The sequence below is a fragment of the Thermobia domestica genome, chromosome 10 (genome assembly GCF_964235325.1).
Source record: "Thermobia domestica chromosome 10, izTheDome1.hap1.1, whole genome shotgun sequence".
NCBI lineage: Eukaryota > Metazoa > Arthropoda > Insecta > Zygentoma > Lepismatidae > Thermobia > Thermobia domestica.
The window spans coordinates 222,108,930-222,129,283 of record NC_137463.1 but is presented as its reverse complement, the minus strand read 5'-3'; the positions used below and the strand labels follow the sequence as shown (position 1 = coordinate 222,129,283).

The 20,354-nt window shown below is 33.6% G+C and overlaps 1 protein-coding gene across 3 annotated transcripts in view; it reads left to right on the top strand.

The window, feature by feature from the left end:
- LOC145663008 (caspase-2-like) overlaps positions 1-20,354 on the top strand; it is a 160,205-nt gene that overhangs the window by 62,790 nt on the left and 77,061 nt on the right. For all 3 annotated transcript variants that reach the window (XM_081729134.1, XM_081729132.1, XM_081729133.1), the window contains one exon: positions 3,951-4,002. The gene's annotated coding sequence lies outside the window, so the exon portion shown is untranslated. The remainder of the gene's footprint in view (positions 1-3,950; positions 4,003-20,354) is intronic.

Genomic DNA, 20,354 nt, shown 5'->3' with positions numbered 1-20,354 from the left:
GATATACTGTATCGCACATACAGAACCTTTCATATCAAGTATGTGTAAAGGTTGCAACATTTATTGTAAATATTGAGAAAAATACGTATGGATTCAGAGAATATTTGAATTATATAATGTTGCTGATTTAGAAACAAAATGTTCTTCTTCATTAAATGAATTATGTGGGTAGAGATTTAATGATTATTATTTTCATAGTAATATTGTGCAGACCTCAGGATGTGCATATCGGAATGCTAAACAGTCAAAAAAATTGATTTCATTTTTCTTTTCAAATATGTTATTACATCTTAATAAACCATTTCATCGTTTTTCAATTTTTCTTGTTAAATATTAAAAGCATGTTTCCAATGTTTGATTATATATAACGTAAAAAAATAAGACACCATAACCAAATACGCGAATTCATCATCTTGATAAGCTTGATTATTCTTAAAATATATTATACTATTTTTAAATAAAATATTTTTATCTTCTTGCAAATGTCCATGGCAAGAGTATACAAGTTATAACTGTATTGTTTATGATTGATGCACATTGCAACAGTATACGATCCACTTTACTTTGGTTCGTTCAAATTAATAATAAGACCAGCGGGTTGGTCCAGTCATGGGAAGTTCGTGAACCGTGGATGTTCCAGTAACACTTATACTAGTCACTTTACCAACATGTAGCGCGTTTATTTACTCATCACTCTACATGATAAATATTATCATTTTAAATTGTAGTTTCCATTTTATAATATATTGAATTATAACTGTTTTCACATATAACATATAACTATACACTTTTACATGTTCACTATACAGGGACGTTTCATGAACATTTCATCTGTATTTCCCAAAACGATATTTACTATGGTTTCATTTGTAAACGTGGAAAACTAATCGTAGAACAAGTACTTTCGATATTCTATTTCTTTAAAATGTGTATCATTTCTTTCGAGAGCGTCTTGAAGAAAACATTTTGTAGGTATCCCATAGATATAGATTGTAACAAAATTGAACAATAATATGAAGTATATCATTAAAATGGGAATACTCTACATCGCCTTCTTACAAGCTAATACCATACATGTTATCGATTACATATTGAAATACTTGTTTGTGTTTATGATCGACTCAGATAATAGGCATGGTGGTTTGAATATCCAGTTTTAAACAAAGGGTACGTTAGAATTTACAGTACCTAATACTTTTACAATAAATTCCTCATTCTTGTCATGAAATGCAGAGAAGTGTTCTACAACCGTCATTCTACCTAACTAACTTAATTAAAGTGTGTTCAATACAAAATCAATATAAATACTTCTTTCTTTGTCTACCAGTGTTAAGGAATCAAATTGGTCTTGGAGAATGCATTTATCCGGTTTACTTAAAGCTTCTGAAAATGAAACTTTTAAATTTACAGGAGGATCACATACAACGTTCCAATTATTGTCACATAAATACTTGTAAGAAATAGAATAAACGTTTAAAGAGCATATCCGTTTGCATAATAATCAGGAGGAATAATATGTGAATAATTTTCTAATATATTCCAGTACTTAAAATCAAAGTATAGTAACTTAGAAGATATAAATCGTTTTTAAAATCGGGATGAGAAGATCTTCAACAATATGTTATTGTTTTAATACCCAGGCTCATTTCTCGAGCAACTTGCTTTCTAGGCATTCCTACTTCCTGTATACAATTATTCTTCCTCTAATTATAAGAGTTAATAGCTCACCATTTTTGGTTCGACATTTTATACGTAAGCAATTTGTCGTTGACAACAAACAGTCCTTTTCAAGTTCTCTCTGCCAATGCTTTGGGCCATTCTCAACTGATTTTATTCTGCTATTCCTACGGGTACTGAAGGTGATAGACATCAAGTAGCCTTCATTTTAGCATCTTAATCTCCATAGAGATACATGCATCTTATTGCATTTAGAGATACTGAGTAAATGGCGTTCTCACACGGATGCAGCGTTTCGGAACAGGTTCTATCTTCAATCTTATTCCCCTATACAACCTGGAATTATAGATTTACTACATTAAGTTTTAATATTGAATTCGTATAGTTTGGAATTCTACCATAATTCCACACTGAGAAACGAAACTCTTCTTTCTTCTTCGTCTTCTTCTTCAATTGTTCTCCTTTTATTTTCGTAATTCCCAAAAGGATACTTAAATGAAGGGAAATATCCAAACTTCCGATTTTGTCGATAGCAACTCTAACGATCATTAACAATCGTACATGAAAGAGTAATCTTGTATATTTGTTCAGCAGTTCTACAATATAGCACATTTTTCTTTAATTAAACCATCTGCGACCGACAATAATAACGAAGTACCTTACGATTTTAAAAATAAAAAATTAAACTCAAACTTTCGCAGATTCACGACCTTCACTAGCTATACAAGGTGTTTCAAAACAACACCGACAACGTTTCGGAGGTGATTCCTCACACCAAGATAAGACAAAAAGTATAGACCAATCTGAGTGCACCAATGCTTCCTTTCGGATTTATAGGCTGGCGAAAACATGACAAAAATGAACTTTAAAGGTCCATAGCTCCGAAACTGTGAGACCTACAGTAGCCGGGTCAAGACTATTTCGGAACTAGTATGAGTTCTATCCAAATGTCCAAGTTTCAGAATCTTGCGGTACTTCTGTAACAATTTTTAAAGAGATGGTTTGTGAGTACTTCAAATTATAACACTGTAGCCAAACTCCCTCTCCAAAAATTGTTGTGTGAGTACCCTAGGATTCTGAAACATGCATTTTTGGATAGCCCACATATTAGTTCCTAAGTGAAGTCTTAACCCGACTACGTAAGTCCCATACTTCTGGAGCTATCGACCTTTAAAGTTCATTTTTTTCATGTTTTCGGTAGCCTATAACTGCGAAAGGAAGCATTTGTGCACTCAGGATGGTCTATACTTTTTGTTTTATCTTGGTGCCAAGAATCAGCTCCCAAACGTTGTCGGTGTTGTTTTTAAACACCCTGTATACTTCTACGTATATAGTGAATATGGTGTTCATTTGTATACCATTTCCATGTAGGGATGTGGAATATCTACACCATTGAATATATCAGTGCAACATTTTAAATCATTCTTTTAAAGGAAGATTCTACAGGGACTTATTTCAAAATTACTGATTCACCAAAATTTAATAAAGATTTCCTGGAGAATAAAAATCAAAACTCGCAATTTTCTCAAACAGCTAAGTATACATTTTATAAATAGACATTTTATTGAAATCAGTAAATTATTGCATAATTTTTGTTCTTACAAAATTTCAGTAAAATGTCCACAAGTTATGTACGGAAAAGGTGGTTTAATTATTTTTTTCTTTTACTCTGACATTAACTGTATTTTTTTATATATCTTTCGGGAAATAATTGTCATAAAACCTTTAGCATGCCTTGGTTTAATTTACTGAGTCCTACTGAGAACTTTTAGTTTAATGGCTTGTACTTTGTGCTTGTTTCCTAGATGTATCCTGTACAAAAATAGATTTATTAATATAGAAGTACGAACAAATTTTAGGTTTGCATGTGTTGAAAGAAACTTTATATTAATTTTCGTAACAACAAATGAAATCTTTCAGTTTAAAGTCCAACGTTTATATCATTTAAGATAAAGGAAATGATAATTCTATTGGAACATCAGTGCGTAATATCTATTGCAAATTCCATTGCCTCACACCCACCCACGCCCCAAAATGAAAGAAAAAATGTTAACGAATATTTAGATATAGACCTAAATATTGCTTGTAATGCTTGTAATAGACCTAAATATTGCTTGTAATGCTTGTAATAGACCTAAATATTGCTTGTAATGCTTGTATATATCTTTCCTTTGCATACGAAAAAATAAACCCACGCATTTTGTTTCTATTGGCTGGACAGTAATATACTTTCATTCTTTAACAATGACGTCATCACACTCTCTATTTTGTAGGAAGTCATTGGAAACAGTTACTCAAGAGAAGGCACTTCGCAAATCGACCATGGTAAGTATCAATTATACTCTATATTATAACAATTTATAAAAGCTATTAGAGTGTAATTTTCTTATTTTGTTTATCGCTAAGTATGAATTTCTGTGTGAACGTAAATTTCTTTTGAACTAGTTTGCAGTTCAGTGAGAAAATAGTCCGTAAATTTATTTATGACGAAAAAAAGCACACTAATTCATATGGTATACGATTTACAACTGTTATTATTAGAGGGCGTGGATGGTATGTACTAAAAATAAACCTAAATATATTGCAAGTATGCACACAAAGCTTTACAATTTGACTTAAAATTGTGAGATATGGATTTAAAGAAGTCATATAACATAACCCACTAAATAAGGAAATGCACATTTATTTCAGCGTTTCAAATATACTGCAGACAATACAGTTTACATATGCACATTTGATAGTTCTCGTTTGCACTAAATTAGAATGCGTTTTTCAATATTTTCTTGAAGAAAACTTTTGCGTTTGTCTGAAGTTATCTTTTTATAACTGAGAAACGATCTTTCTAGCATCGCAAGCTGTAGTTGGACAGAAATTTAGTGATGGTATTTTGAAAAACGTGAGTTAATACACCATATGCACTCGGCAACAACGTGTCCTGTGTTTCTTGTTATTACTAATATTGCCTTTTTTAAAATTGTTTTTCCAACTAACCTAGGTTTGGTTTGTTTTACAACAGTATAAAAGAGTTCCACTGATGTCGGAAGCCGCAAACCTTGTTCTTCTAAACGAGCGATCGTCCTAGGTAGTAACAGAAAATGAACACTAATAAAGGCTATATCAGACTGAATGTTGTTAGTGTTGCATGCATTCCTTCCTTTCGCATGCATCTAGCTTCTTGTGAGTAGAAATAGTCTAGTACCGTAAAATGTACAAGGGAAATAACATTAATCCGCGTAAAGAATTCGTAAAATGAACACAGGCAATAATAACAGTAACGCTGTCCATAAGAATAAACTAATATTCCGTATTTACTCAATTATAAGCCTATCCCCGAAAATCAAAGACAGAAATAGAAAAAAGAATTTAAGTTTATTCATCAAGCATAGAAAGTAGAAGTACTAAATGCTAAAGAATTCTACTGAAATAATGTGCTTTTTATCTAAATAAATTCATTTCACTTCCTGAGAATGCTTGTCTGGTAAAGCCAGACGTGAACAATATAACTTTTTTTATTCACTGAAACTAAAATCTACTGTACCGATTCTAAAGAGAGGAGCATTTTTTGAAGCAAGAGAAAAGTCCGTTTCAGTTATGGGATAAGTTAACTACGTGAATTGTGAATGTAAGATTAAACACCACTAATTCTTACTGTAATAAACACTTTATCTGACGTGCTAGTTACGCAAATAAATTTACAGTGTGTGTGTGTATGTCAGGATCGTAGCTAATATAGCCCGTATGGGAGGCTGAGATAATTTTAGGGAATAAGGTGAGTTCACCTTACATTCTTGTTATAATAGTCCCTTGGTGGCCAATGCACGAGCTTTCTCGAAGCGTACTGCCGAATTAGATTCCTTGAAGGTGTACTTGCTTCGGATAAAGGTGATAGAACAAACTTTTATCAATAGATCCCGTCTGATATAGCCTCTGCTAGAAATATAATTTAAGCCATAACTAATCATTCAATCAAAACTGGGGGCACAGTGGTAGAGAGCTAGTCTGTAGCGAAAGGAGTCCCTGGTACAGTTTCTTCATATCTTAATGAGTGTTCTGGGTACAGTTACAAAATTTATGGCAATCCTGGTTTAGTATGAGCCTTTAGCCGTAGCTAGGGAGTGGTATGTGTGTGTGTGCCACCTAAAGTTTATTGAGCTTCTCCTAAATTTAGTAAATTTAGTAGAAATACACTGTGTATGGTTGTCCTCCAAAGATTTCTACATCCCTCAGCAATGCGACATCAAAACAGTGCGAATATACCTGAATCCTCTAGGAAAAAAGCTACGTGTGATCTCAAACCTCCATAACATCTCTCAAGATAACTAGTCAGTTTGGTAGTGCAAAGGTTCCGCACTTAGCCGTGGTGCAGATGGTGCCCATTTTGAGATTCTGTTTCCTTATAAAGTAAGCATTTTCACACACAATTTCCCGTGGTTCGTATTCCACGTAAAACTGTAAGACCTGCCATATAATTTCGTTGTTGAAAAGAACGTTAATATGAAATACTTCACTGTAATTTTTAATATTTTCTAAAAGTTTCTGTCTCTCTCATTGACAATATCGAAAAAAGATAGTGGTCTTATTCCCAGCCCTACCTCTGAAGCTCTCATCTTACACAAACTTTTGGGATAAAATTTTCTCTGTAAAGAATTTCCATTCAGAAGTGTCATTTGGAGAGGGCAGAGGACGGAATTACCCCTCCGCTCCTCAGTTTTAGTGATACATAAAGTTTAATTAACTGTGTACTGATATATTAATATAACAGCGCAAAACTCTTTTGTCAGTGCAGAATCTTGCCTTCTCCCGCCCCCCCCCCCAGCAAACTCTGAAATGACGCTTTTGTTTCTGCTGCTTTAGTTTCCTTTATGTGTGCGTTTATCTTGGGTAGAAAACCAGATATTTTGTTGCGTAAAGCACACAGCACAGTCTTTCGCACCTTCTACGTAAAACTTCAAAATGCGAAGAATCCATTATTGTCAAGGACCTCTGGCCTAAAGGAAACTAGTAAAAACCACATAATGAAACGACTGGCCCATATATCTGATTTTACGATATCTTGAAACTTCGCCTGAAAGTTATGTAGTAGTATGTTTTATCTTTCTAATCCTGACATTTTTTAAAAAATGAAAGAAAATCCCCTTCTTGTTGTTTGTATGCTAAAGGGAATTTGTAACAACTTTTATAATTGTGTAGGGGAAATGAAAAAGGCTGAAAGTGCCAAAAAATAAAAAATCGATTTTTTGCATGGAATGTGTTGTAAACGACATCGCCAATAACCTAGAGAAGGTCCAAAGTGCCAGAAAAATTTCTACTAGTTTCTAGAGCAGTCGCAAGGAGCAGCACCGTAAAGGATAAAGTACAGTTTTAGGAAGTTTTTTATTGAATACTGGAAATTTTACTTTGTGGCACTTTCAGCCTTTTCCATTTCCATTACACAATTGACAAATTTTACGTTTGATTACCCAAAAATGCAAAAGAAGAATTGGTTTCGTTGAAGAATTAATTATGATATGGTTTTATTTTTAAAATAATATCAAGCAAACTAAAAATATACTTACTTTTCACCTACTCTTCAGAACACAGTCTTTCCATCCGTGGACAAGCTTGAATGTTCTTTCATGCATTGTCTAAGACTGGAACTCCTCTTTTCTCTTTCGGCCTTTTTATTTAGCAATACTACCTCAAAACAGAAGGTTTCAAACACTGTGAAGGCATAATGGATGAGATTTAAGTATTTTGCAAGAGCATTGATTCATTCATCCCAAAGAAGAGAAATCTAGGAGAAAAGAGCTACCATTTGGTTTTGCGAGTCCTCAGAATTTCCTTACTGTTGTTTAAACTGATAAGAAGTTATTTTCATTTCATTGTGGGATTTGTGTTGTACTTCAGCAATACTCCTATCCCCAATTCATGACCCCGCATGCTAAAACTAAACCTTTGTTAATTGTACATTAAAATAAACTTAAGTTTCAGATATATTTTTTTAATTAATAGGGCGGGTTGAATCATTTTGCTCTGCAATATATCAGATCCAAACAGACTCAGTTCTTTGAGGAGGAATGGCGATGGGACTATAAATTGTGTTCACCCTGTAAGTTGGTTCCATATTCTATCTCTTCCGTATGATATTTGTTAGAGCCATGGATAGTGTAGCTAAATTGGTATTCCATGAAGGGATATTTTATATCACTATTGAATTTGTTGCATCTTTGTAAACTAAAAGTCTGTTGACTGTCAAGTTGAACCTAGAGATCTAATTTTGTAATTCATTAGCAGACCTTTTCTTAACTTCAACAAACAAACCCTTAGAGATAAAACATACGGAAACAACACAGTGCCTTCCAGACAGAATGCGCGCACGCTTCTCATAGCCATGAGGAAATTTTCAAACATGTTAGGATTTAGGTAATACTAGTATTTGTTTATTGTTCATAATGATTCTCACATGATAACATTGTGTTCTAAACTTCTATCGTTAACATAATCCAACTCGTTATCGGTTTCACTTTAAATAACTGGTTGCATTCTGAAGATTTCACTAGCGTATCTACTGTTTTAAAGCGCGTGCTCTGTTGTTTGCTCGGACACTCAGAGGAAATTCTATCTCGATCTCTACGTGGAAGAGGGCTCTGCAAGCCCATAGCTAGAACTAAAGTATGGACGGGAGAGGCGAGATCATATTTGGTGAGGCTTTCTTCAGTTAGTGCTGCAGTCAATGATACCCCATGTCCAGTTGAAGGTAGGAAGCACGAGCCACAATAAAATAAGTCAACACGAGTCCAATTGAGGGAAAGCAGACCAAGGCGATCACAAATGAGGTAAATGAGCCCGAAACCGGGTAAGTGAAACCCGAATTGAAAGAAACAACCCCGAGCATGAATGAGCGCATGCTCACTTGAGAGTAGTGAGTGCAAGCCCGAGTGATTCCAATGGAAAATGATCATCTGTGGCAGTCACACATATATACCAATAACAACTGAAAGTTTCAAGGGATGCTGAATGTTGTCGTAGGTGGGCAGAAAACCTTTTTCCTATCCTTTGTATACAGCCCAAGCCCTTCGGCCAGCCCTCTCTGCGCTATGCATTCTCACGCTTGAATGTGTAGTACAGGGCTTAGTTCGGTTGTGTACAGCAGCGATGGCCAAGTCCTAACGCACCGTGAACGAGGAAAATAAGAATGAAAGTTTTATGTGATGTTCCACTTTTCTTCCCCATACATACCACGGTTAGTAGAATATACGTAATTGATATATTTTGTAAATGTAGTGCAAAACACAATAGTAGCAACTAATTTTAGTAATACACTCATGTAATAACTTTGCACTGGTGTTCAGAAAAACTTAACTATCTTTGAAACGTTAATCTCCAGAAGAACTTATATTGAGTCTGTTCAAATATTTATCCACTGCGAATGTTTCAAATACCCTTATTACTTCCGTCTCCCACAAAAAGTAACTAAATATACTGTATAGTTCATTAAATACGTGATCGAAAAATCAGCGTTAACTACATATCAAACATAAGTATCCATAAATATCGTATCACTATATTAATAATATTACAGAGACAGTGCTTTATCTGGCGGGAGGCCGTCAAAGATTGATACAGTTCTTTCCTCTGGCAAACTCAACTCGCTTGGTGTCCCAAGTAAATTAATGTATGGGATATTGATGGTGTTATTTATAGCATATGACTTTAGAGTACGTAGGGACACGCTTATTCCAGAATCTCTGCTTCTCGTTTACAAATCTTGGATATTCTACAAATGGCACCCAGTCCAAATCAAGCAGAAAAATATATATTTGCATACCTTTGCGGGTTCTTCTCTGGAGAAGTGAAATACATAAAATGGCAACGTCGCAGATAAAGTACTGTCGAGTATATCCAATCCATCAAATAGTTATATAGTTATATAGATTATTTGCAGATGTTAGTTAAACCCGATACACGTTGACCGTAGCATCACTTATTAGCTTAACAATCGATGTTAACTGCTCGATGGATTCGTAGAGCTACGCTGACAGATGCAAGTTAATATATGATGTTGTCACAGTAAAACTCTTTGTTCTACAAAATGGCTGAAGATATGCCAGAAGCATTGTCGATTTAGTTTGACCTGACAAAATAGAGCTCTGTTGTCTGTTGGTGCCATTTTTAGAACAAGCAATATATATCGAGTTATATGTGGCATATTATTTCATTAATATGTGTAGAGTATATACTATAAATAAATATACTCTATTATTACCAATCTTCTAACCTATTATGAAATCAAAATTATAAAAAATATTAGTTAATATTACAGAGATTCTACTTTATATCTATTCTGCGGGACGAAATTATGCACGTGACTAAATTCCTAACTTCTTTAACACTACTAATGCTGGGTTCATTTTGATGGATTCGTCAAATAATAATTAATTCATGTAAATTTTGTGATAAATCGGTGAATACAAGAGAAGGATACTTCGTTGAGTGTGACTAGACCCCCTTTACTTCTCCATACTTCTATTTATTTCACTGCCTCAAACAAGATATTAAACGCTAGAAGTTAACTGCCGCACATGGCGGCCCAGAAATACAAACTTTACGAAGAAATGAACACAACCAGAGGAAATATCAGCATCAGAGTAACAAAAAAGGTAATAAGGGTCATCCGTATATGAATGATGATTAATTAGAGAAGAAAATGAAGTTAAATTCAGGACTATACGAGTTCGTATATTGATGCAATATTAGGTAAACAGGCAATAGAGAATAATGTAACAGTGCTTTAAAACCACTGTCTAATTAACTAGCCTAGGTCTATGCTGCAATAATGAAGGGAAAACAGAAGTGTAGAGCGGAAACTAATGAGAAGAGGATTTAATCTAAACCAAATTTGGTAAAACGGGGAAAATTCAGTGTTATCCTATTTTATGGGGGCATAAGTTTGTAAAATCTACGGAAGAAATATGTTTCTTAATTTCATAACAGGATAGCACAAGTACTGAAAATATATCGAGATCTTACATCTTACATTTATAATAAGTTATAGATACAAGATGGAAAGTGTGCTCCATAAGGAAGATGTGAAGCGAAGTATAATGTAAAACCAGTGTAGAAAGTGATCACAGAAGTGTTGCAACTCTACGCCACCCGCAAGGCACGTGCTTTTATGACATACAAGGTGTTTTCCACCATCCTAGTTTATAAGTATACCGACCTCCACTGACGCGCCTACTACTTAAAGATCGCTACCGCTCGGCCCCCTGCTGTGCTCTTACGCTAAGTCAGTTAGATAGCATTCGTGCTTTTTAGTAGGCACCTATAAAAAGTTGGGTTGTGTTTTGAAGTTAATACGTGTTTCGTACACCAATTTGTATGTGCACACATTACAGTTATACTGAGCCCTCCTAAAGACAATTTGCACCTATTAATGCAACTACTCGCTTATGAAACGCTTCCTAAAGCAGCAAGAGTGCATTTGCTATGTGAAGTTCATATTTCATGAATATGAATATTTCCTTGTGACAGAAATTTATAAGAAAGAAGTATTTTCGTATACATTTTGGAATATTTGATGTCCTAGGAACGATGTATTTGATAGGAAGCTTCGCTCTCTATCTCCTCTCCAAAATTTATTTACGTAATACCGTAGTAGGGTGTTGTTTATTGTGCTGATTCAAAACATGAAAATATAAGAATTCATTGTTTTCGTTATATCTTAGTAGTCGTAGTTTGTTGGACTTAAGAGTTTGAAAGTACTACTTCTGTGCAGTGATATAACACAGATGAATATGTATCTAGAGGAGACCAAAGAATACATTAAAGTAAGAAATACGTGTGATTAATGATTAAAAGTGAACGATGGAAATTTTAAAGGAGGAACTATAGAAAGGTATATTAGAAAAACAACAAATAAATAGTAAAAGAACGTTAAAAACAGGTTGGTCTGATCTGGGGCCTCCATCTACGGAAGTTTAGCCAACGTCTAATATTTGAATAAATTATTTTGGTTTATTGGTTAACAAATATGAATTTTCTTCATACTTCAATTACCAAAATTGATCTTAGTTATAATATTTGAAAGGAAAACGCTTTTTGTAGATCAAATTTACTAACGTTTCTAGGTTTTGATATCGTTTCTTTTTCTTTTCTTCAATATCATTATCAGTGATAGTTGGTCTGAACACTGATATCAATGTGTGCTACACATGTAAAATTATTTTTTACGTTATAATAATTTAACGCATATAATTGTGCTGAAGTATAATAATATGACAGCAGTAACGATATTTCTTTAAATTATTCAGAATCTGAAATGCGTTACTATCTTATTTTCAAATGTATAATATCTATATGATTTAGTCCGCTGAAATTGGGAATACTTTCTGAGTTCAGTTCTTAAAAAGTACAGTTACACATTATTTCTATAAATTGTGTTACATATTGGTACGAACAAAATATCAAATTGCCTTGTAGTATTAGCTAATATATTACTACTAATAAATTGAAGTAATATTAAATTGTAAGTTGTAAATTGTAAGTTTATTGTATTTAGTCAAGAATTGAGGTTATTATTACTTGTTTATGAGATCATATTATTTGTAGTTATTATTTGCACTTTCATCTCGATTCACTATAGTATTGATTGTTTTTTTCACAGGTAATTGTTTGTCCAAATAAAATGATTAGGAGTTGATAAATGCTTGTAAAAGAATCCAATATCAAACACACAACACAACTGCTCTCGTTCAAATATACGCCGTCTTTCAAATCTGATAACACTTCCTTCAAAATTTCATGAAATCAGATATTAGGATATTGTTCATTTATTGCTTACTTCTAGAGTTCTATAGAGAATAAATGTATATTGACAACTTGAGCTTTAGCTTAGCCATTAATCTAGATGATGATCTAGATTAATGGCTAAGCTAAAGTTCAAGTTGTCTATATACATTTATTCTCTATAGAAACATATTCAATTAACAAATAAAATGTGAAATAGAAATTCGTATTAATGTTTAACGGAATCTTGAGCATTTAAATAAACAATATACTTTTACGAGCAAATAAATCACATGTATTGTCAGACCCAAATATTGAAGCTGTGAACGTTACAAGTTAATATGATTTTAGTGAGCTTATGTGTTTTAAACACAATCATCCAATCTCTCTCTCTCTCTCTCTCTCTCTGGCTTTTTTAAATACAAGAATATAATGTTGTTTAGTTCGGGGAGCTATTTGATTAACTATCAGTGTTTGTTTCAAACTGAAAATTCTCTGTTTATCTAGAAGTAAAATTTTAAGCTTGCTTAAAACAAGTAAGCATGTTAGTCAATAATCTTTGTGAAACTATTGCTTTATTTTATCTTTGCTACCTTTATGTTATTTGGTGAAAAGATTAGTCAATTGAACTGAAGTAAACCTTAAGAAGATAGTTCACAATGCACCCTCAACAGAAATGCATTTTTACTAACATACTGAAAAAGTAACAAATGCGAATCACTTCTAACTTTCAGAATTTGCTTATTAACTTTAGGTAACTACTTCATTCTAGTTCCACCAACCTTGCTTATGGTGCTTGCACCTGATCAACTGATCGCCATAAACACACATGAATTTCTTTCAACTTTCTTCCCTTCTTTTGAATCTTCATAGGTTATTCGCACGCTGACGAATCAACTTACGCTACTTCATTAATTTTCATTAGAATTTATTCGATATAAATAATAGTTAGAGCATTTGATGCAACTAAAATGAACCACAGAGAATTCTAGATCAACCTGTTTAAAAGTAGTGAATAAAATTATCTTAATTGTTTTAATAATATAGAAGTTTCCATGCTTCCTTTGTTAAACATTTAAATTTTATATCTTTTCATGCCATTATTGTTTAAAATTAATTATATTGTTACAATGGTCTGTATAATGTTTTATATATTTTGATTTCAACTAGACATTGTTTATTCTAGGTGTTGTCTTCTTTGTTTATTGCTACTCCTGAATTCCTGAGTAAAAACGGGGCAAACAATAAGAAATATTTTAGAAAGAAAGTGTGACAATTTTTCATTCAGCATTTCCTTTTGCAGCTTTAAAAGAACGAAATATATCCAAACCTAAGAAGGAACAAATTATTATCACGTTTTTGTAAATCGTACAAACTCAAATTGTTTATATTGAAAAACTATAAATTTCAGCTATAATTTTTTCCTCCTGTTGCATCTCTGATACGTAATTTTCTCACTATAATCGTCTGAAATCAAATGAGAGAAAAAAAACTGGTTGTAAACAAATACCGTAAGTATTGGGGAACTTTGCTCTAAATTTTTATTCAATTTTTATTACTTATAATTCATTACTTTTGACAATCTTACTATTCGTGACAATCTCATTACACTGTATTTCAATTTAATATATTCATGCGCCACTTATCCTTTATTACTACAATTACAGTGTGAAAAACAATTGTATTTCAAACAGGCAATTTCGGCCATTTTGGCTCGGGCCATTTAAGTACATATGCTTGTTTCAAACAAATTTGATTTAAAACAAATTTAGTGAAATAGTCCACAAGGCTCTACGGCTGGGACTTCCTTTATAATCTTCCGAAAGGGAGATAACTGAAACTGAGAAAAAATCCAAAGTAATAATATACGTTCAAATTTTGATGATAGGTCAACAATCACAAATTGCAATTTTCTTTCTCTTAATCTTTGTAATAATTGTGGTGTCTATGTTTCCTTGTCAGTGTTTGAAATTAACCTTCAACAAAAAATTATAAATCAAATTTGAAACTAGAAAAATAAAACCTAGTCCAATGTTTCATAATTTTTTGAAAATATAATATTAAAAGGATATAAATTCAAATTTATCATACTTTCATAATCATTGCTTCATCTGTCTTTCGGCTGTTTCTGACAAAAAGAGTGTTTTGTCCTCACCTTCTGAAATGAAAGCGTCTGAATTGAGAAACAAGCCTTTGAATACCTAACAGAAAATAGAGCATATAAAATTGAATGTATAAAGGTAACCAGGAAAGTTCACCACCACTTTCGAACATCGATAAGACGTATCTGGAAGATCGAAACTAGTACCCATCATCATCAACGACCTTTTGCCAACGTTCTGAAACCCAATAGGCTCCATAGCGGAAGAATTTGGTGGGTCGTGATGTGAAGAAAGTATCAAGTGCATTTTGCACCTCTACTAGGGATTGGAATTGACTTTCTCTAAGATGATTGTCCACGGAATGGAACAGGTGATAATCGGAGAGTCCAATGTCCGCGGAGTATGGCGGATGCAATAGTGTTTTCCATCCAAGGCAAATTGTTTCCTAGAATATTGTGCCGGGTCATCCTATCGGTGTGGGACTTACCATTGTCCTGTAATATGAGGACCACATTGCGATTCAGAAGTACTGGCTCCATAGTTTGATTTTTTCTTGAACATGGCTCAATTGCTGACAGTACACAGTTGCATTGACGCTCTAACCAGCTGGTGGCAGTTCCCGAGTAGTCCACCAAACACACAAGAGGGCCTTTTTCTGGTGAAGTGCCGGGTTCGGCTTTTTTGAAACTGGTTCATGGGATGCTAACTAATGATGACGGTGACGTGGAGCTTCGTACAGGTCCCACTTTTCATCACATGTTAACACCCTGTGCACAAATGGCTCCTCTCTCAGACGAGACGGCATAGAAACACAGGTGGCTGCTCGTGTTGAATTCTGGCCCAGATTTAAATCATGTGGGACCCAACTTGTAGTGATTTCCAAATTGATGAACGTGCTGCCGAATGGTTTCTACATTCACAGTGAATTGTAGTCCCCGTTCCTCATATGTCTGGGCAATGTTCTCTAAATTGCTGCCAGAAGATCTTCATTTTGTACATAGGTTGGTCTTCCGGCAAGTGGTGCGTCTTCCAATGTTTTATCACCATCCTTAAACTTATAAAACCACTGCTGCACTGTCCTCCTAGCCACGACTTCCTCTCCAAATGCATGGCATATTTTGCCCCCGGTACAGTGGCGTTTGAGCCCAGTTTGAACTCGTCCAGCATACCCGCCCTTATGATGCTCTGTGGAGGTGCCATGTTCACTCTGTCCTTAAGCAAGTTCACGGTGTAACTGAATTGCCACAACCAGGTAGTATGTTGGATATACCCACCCCAACAACTGACCGTCGCCTTATTTCCGTTTTCATTCAACTCACGGTGTGAGGGCCAATTCAATACAAACCTGCACAAAAATCGACAGAAGTTTCTTTGTTACCTTTATAGTAGCTACGTTTTGAAACATAGAAATTGATTTTTGTAAAACAATAATGCTCTAAAGTCAAAATTTTAAATAGAAAATTACAATAAATTCGTTATTTCTCACAAAATGTTGTTTTGCTTTTGGTAGCTAAAATCAAAGATATTCTTTTTAATTTGAAACGATATATTTTTCAGCAAAATGTCTAGTAGAAAATCAAAAATGAAATGAGTATCAGTTAAAATATTTTAAACGTAAGAATTTCAAACACAAAACATGTTTCTGTAAATTTTAAGAAAATAAAATCAAAAAGTTTCATCAATAAAAATTTTAAACACTTTTAAAGTCACAAATTTTAAAAGCTTATAATATTCTATTTTTTTTAGCAAAAACATTTTAATCTTCTCAGACTAAAAACTGATTTTTTTACAACGTTAACACATTTGAAAATATATTTCATGATCCAAATTATCTTAAATTCATTGCAGCATCCCACAATGAATATTAGGCGACATGTTTACTTGTATTGTTGCATGAATTACATATGAATATGCTATGACATCTTAAATAAACTGCCTGTAGCTAAGTGACATGTTATTTCCCCCGAAACCTGTGGATCTAACACATTTTACAGTATGGGACTGTCAAATTTTTGCTCTACTCATACGATGCAATTTGTTTTACAAATCGTCACTCCCCATGCTGCGTATTACTGGAAATACTACAGAGATGGTTTGCCGCTGCCTTTCACCAATTATAAATGTTCTTTCATGGTGATCCTCTTCAGTTTTTGGTCATTTCCCACTGGTTCACAGCCAAGTCTAGACGTTTCTTGTACATCAAGCTCCTCACTAAGAAAACCCCTCTACAAGCTCGAGCATCGTTGCTTTAGACATTCCTAAGAGATATCTGCGATGTTCTATCACACCTGAGCTCAATGGCATTTCGTGAGAATTACCTCAATGCCTGCTCTAGAATCACTTAATGAATTTTTAGGTTTTCACTTCATTTATAAGTTGTGCGTTCAATGCTGTAATTCATCTTTATGCTTATAATGAAACTATACTTAAAAAATATGACCAAAAGTGGATTTGAAGATCAATGTCTCTAGCATGACATTTTAAAAAATAATACATGTTACGGGTAAAGCGGTATTGTGATATCAGATTTCCCAGAGCTAATTTTCGCTTTATTGTTGTGTCAAAAATTTTATAGCTATGTCATTCTCTTTTGTTGTGGTGTCAGAAAGGTTACATATCTGCCATTCTCTTTTTGCTTGCCGCGTTTACTGAACAAAGGGTAATAGAAATTCCGTCTTTTTGCTGCCATGCATATATAGAAATCATTGAGATCTATTGCCATTATAAAAAGCCTGCCACCTGCAACAACCAGTGATGTGAATGCACGATATAATTATTATATATATTTTTAGTTGCTTACAATTTTTACGTTTCTATAATTAAAATCTATATGGAACAAATATTATTTTCCCTATAAAAGTGTGTCTAATAACATCCTAATTTTAACGCCATCTTGGAAAAATGAGTCCAAAATTAGTTTTTTGTAAATATCTTGCATTGAAAGCATTTTAGAGCATAACATCTTATTAGAAAAACTAATCTACATTATACTCTCTACAAGAAATATTATCTTCTTTTTCTCTAGGATGCACTGTTTAGATGTTATAGGCGTAGCATATTACGCATTTTTCTTTCAGCATCGCTTAGTAGCGGAACCTTAACGAGAGTTTTCTGATAGTATTTTATTTTAGTGATTCTTTTTTTTATAAAATATAAATTAATATATTTTTCATTCATTGCAGGTGTGACTAAGGATTAGTAATCAGATCTATTGGATCATCTATGTTCAAGATGTTGTAATGGGAAAATATTTCACCTGTGACAGACGTCTTAGTATACTTTCAACTGGTTATATATATATATATATATATATATATATATATATATATATATATATATATATATATATATATATATATATATATATAACTTAATTAGGAGCAAACAACAAATTAAAAATTAATTTTATGAGTTAATGACAAAACTTGGTTTAAGATGTATAACATAGATAATGACACTCAATATGAATGATAATGCACGTAGAATAGCACAGAACATACAAATAAACAAATCCCTCCTTTTTATAAATACATTTACGGCCGTTCATTAACGATAGATTTCGGTGGCCTGGTGGTAATTTGGGATGGATTATTATAGGCTACTTACAATAATTTTCGACCGGTCAACTTGTTCAGGGTTGTTTTGGTCCTCGTGTGGAGTTCCAACTAATTGCGAAGATTTTACAAGAAGCTCCACAAATGGTGTTCCTCGCTTGTCCATCGGATTTTTACTTTCATTACTTCAAGTGGCACCAAGTTATGTAGCGCTCGGAGGTTTAGGGGTCCATCGGAAATTTATGAAACTATTGTAGCTACTACTGCTTAATACATTTAATAAACTAGTTTGTTAAAACTGATTTAAAAACAAAAAACCTTTACTTTCGAATACATATATAGTATAGTTTGAAATACCTATTTAAGCTTTAGATACTCAACCCAAGCAGGCGAGTTTACTTCACACAAAATGTAGAACAACTTCGAACAGCGCGGACGCCAAAGGTCCGGCTCACATTTACAAAAGCGCGCGAATAATCTTGTTTGTCTAACGGACTTCAGCATACAGCAAGTAGTGGGCGGAAAGAAAATGTCCCGGAAATTCAAACTTAAGGGGCAGACACAAAAATGCAGGCATTATTAGAACAACCTTCCTTTTCCTTAACCATATATGGTCACAGGATTGGAACTAAACGTACGAACACATAAATAGGCATACCAGACTCGTGAGAAAACAGTTTTGAGATTTTTCTTTCATATACGAGGTTTGGTAAATTACTTAGAGTTGACACTATCTTTTCCATTTTGGTTAAATGTGGTAAACGGGTTTGGGGGCTGGTGACAGCCTCAGTCGTTATTTGTTCTGTCGCCTGCTTCCATAATACAATCTGTAACTTGAATGGTTTCGACGCGATGTAAACTCTCACATTTACTCACAGGTTCTTTTACTCTGTCTTATTAAGAATCCATTTGATGTACACTCTTGTCCAAAATTATTGTCTCATATCTATAACTGTTTTCTTGTAAGAATATAATTTCATAATGATTTGGCAGGGTACTTTTAACACTGACACTATGTGTATAATCGGGAAATGCATATTTGTGGTAAATTTCATGTAACGAATTATAAATAAGAAAATTAGAACAAGAAAAACAAAATGTAGCTAAATGAACAAGAAAGTTTCATTTCCGTTTTATTGTTCCTATTTACTGCTCTTTTGACATGAAAATTACCACATATATTGGCATGTCTTTGCCAACTATACACATACTAAAATTATAAGAAATACCTGGCGAATTCGTTATCAAATTTTATTCCTACAACAACATATTTATTGATATGCGACAATAATTTTGGACATGAGTGTACATTATCCATAAAAGAAGCTGGCTTCTTGAAAATTAAATCTTAGTACTTCTTACCTAAGGTTATCAGCATAGGTGATGAAATATGTCGTGATAAAAACCCTTTGCTACTTCTTGCTTTTGTGAATTTTTCTTACACATTTCATGAAGGGTAAAACTTTTCAGTCCCTTAAGTTGGCATTCCTTTCAATCTCTCACTTTAGTACTGAAGTCTACTTATGTTTTTAGCCTCTTTACTTTTACTATACGTGTAACACCATCTCTGAGAAATCTCTCAAAGATAAGACATTATTGAATCGAAGACATCTTGAACATAGATGATCCAATAGACCTGATTACTTCTCCTTAGTTACACACGCAATGAATGAAAAATATTAATTTATATTTTAAAAAAAAGAATCACGGAAAGGAAATACTATCAAAAAATTCTTGTTAAGGTTCTGGTACAAAGAAATGCTGAAAGAGAAATGCGTAATTATTCATGTCTACTGCATCTAAATGGCGCATCCTAGAGAGAAAATGAAGAGAACATTTCTTGTAAAGAGTTTAAAGTAGATTGTCCCTTGTAATAACATGCTTTGCTCTAAAATGAAGGGTAAGGGGAAAAAAGAAGGAATGTTACAAAATTGCATTTTCGAGAAAACGGCGTTTTTAATATTGAAAGCAACGTGAAAAGAATAGGGTTAGTCAAATTTTTTGCTCCTTTTTACATGGGTATATCTACATCTACACATGCATGGCATATACAGTCAAATAGTACCAAGAGTCACCAACAGATAGGACAAAGCATCCGAAAAAGCACGCATATGGACATTCCTTGTTTTTTCCCCTTACTCTTCAAATGCTTTCCATTTTAGATATTTACAAGAAACTATTTTTTAGTGTTAATTTTCTTAGATGGCGGGAAATCCGGGATGCTAGAGGGGTGAAAAATTAGTAAGTTGTTACG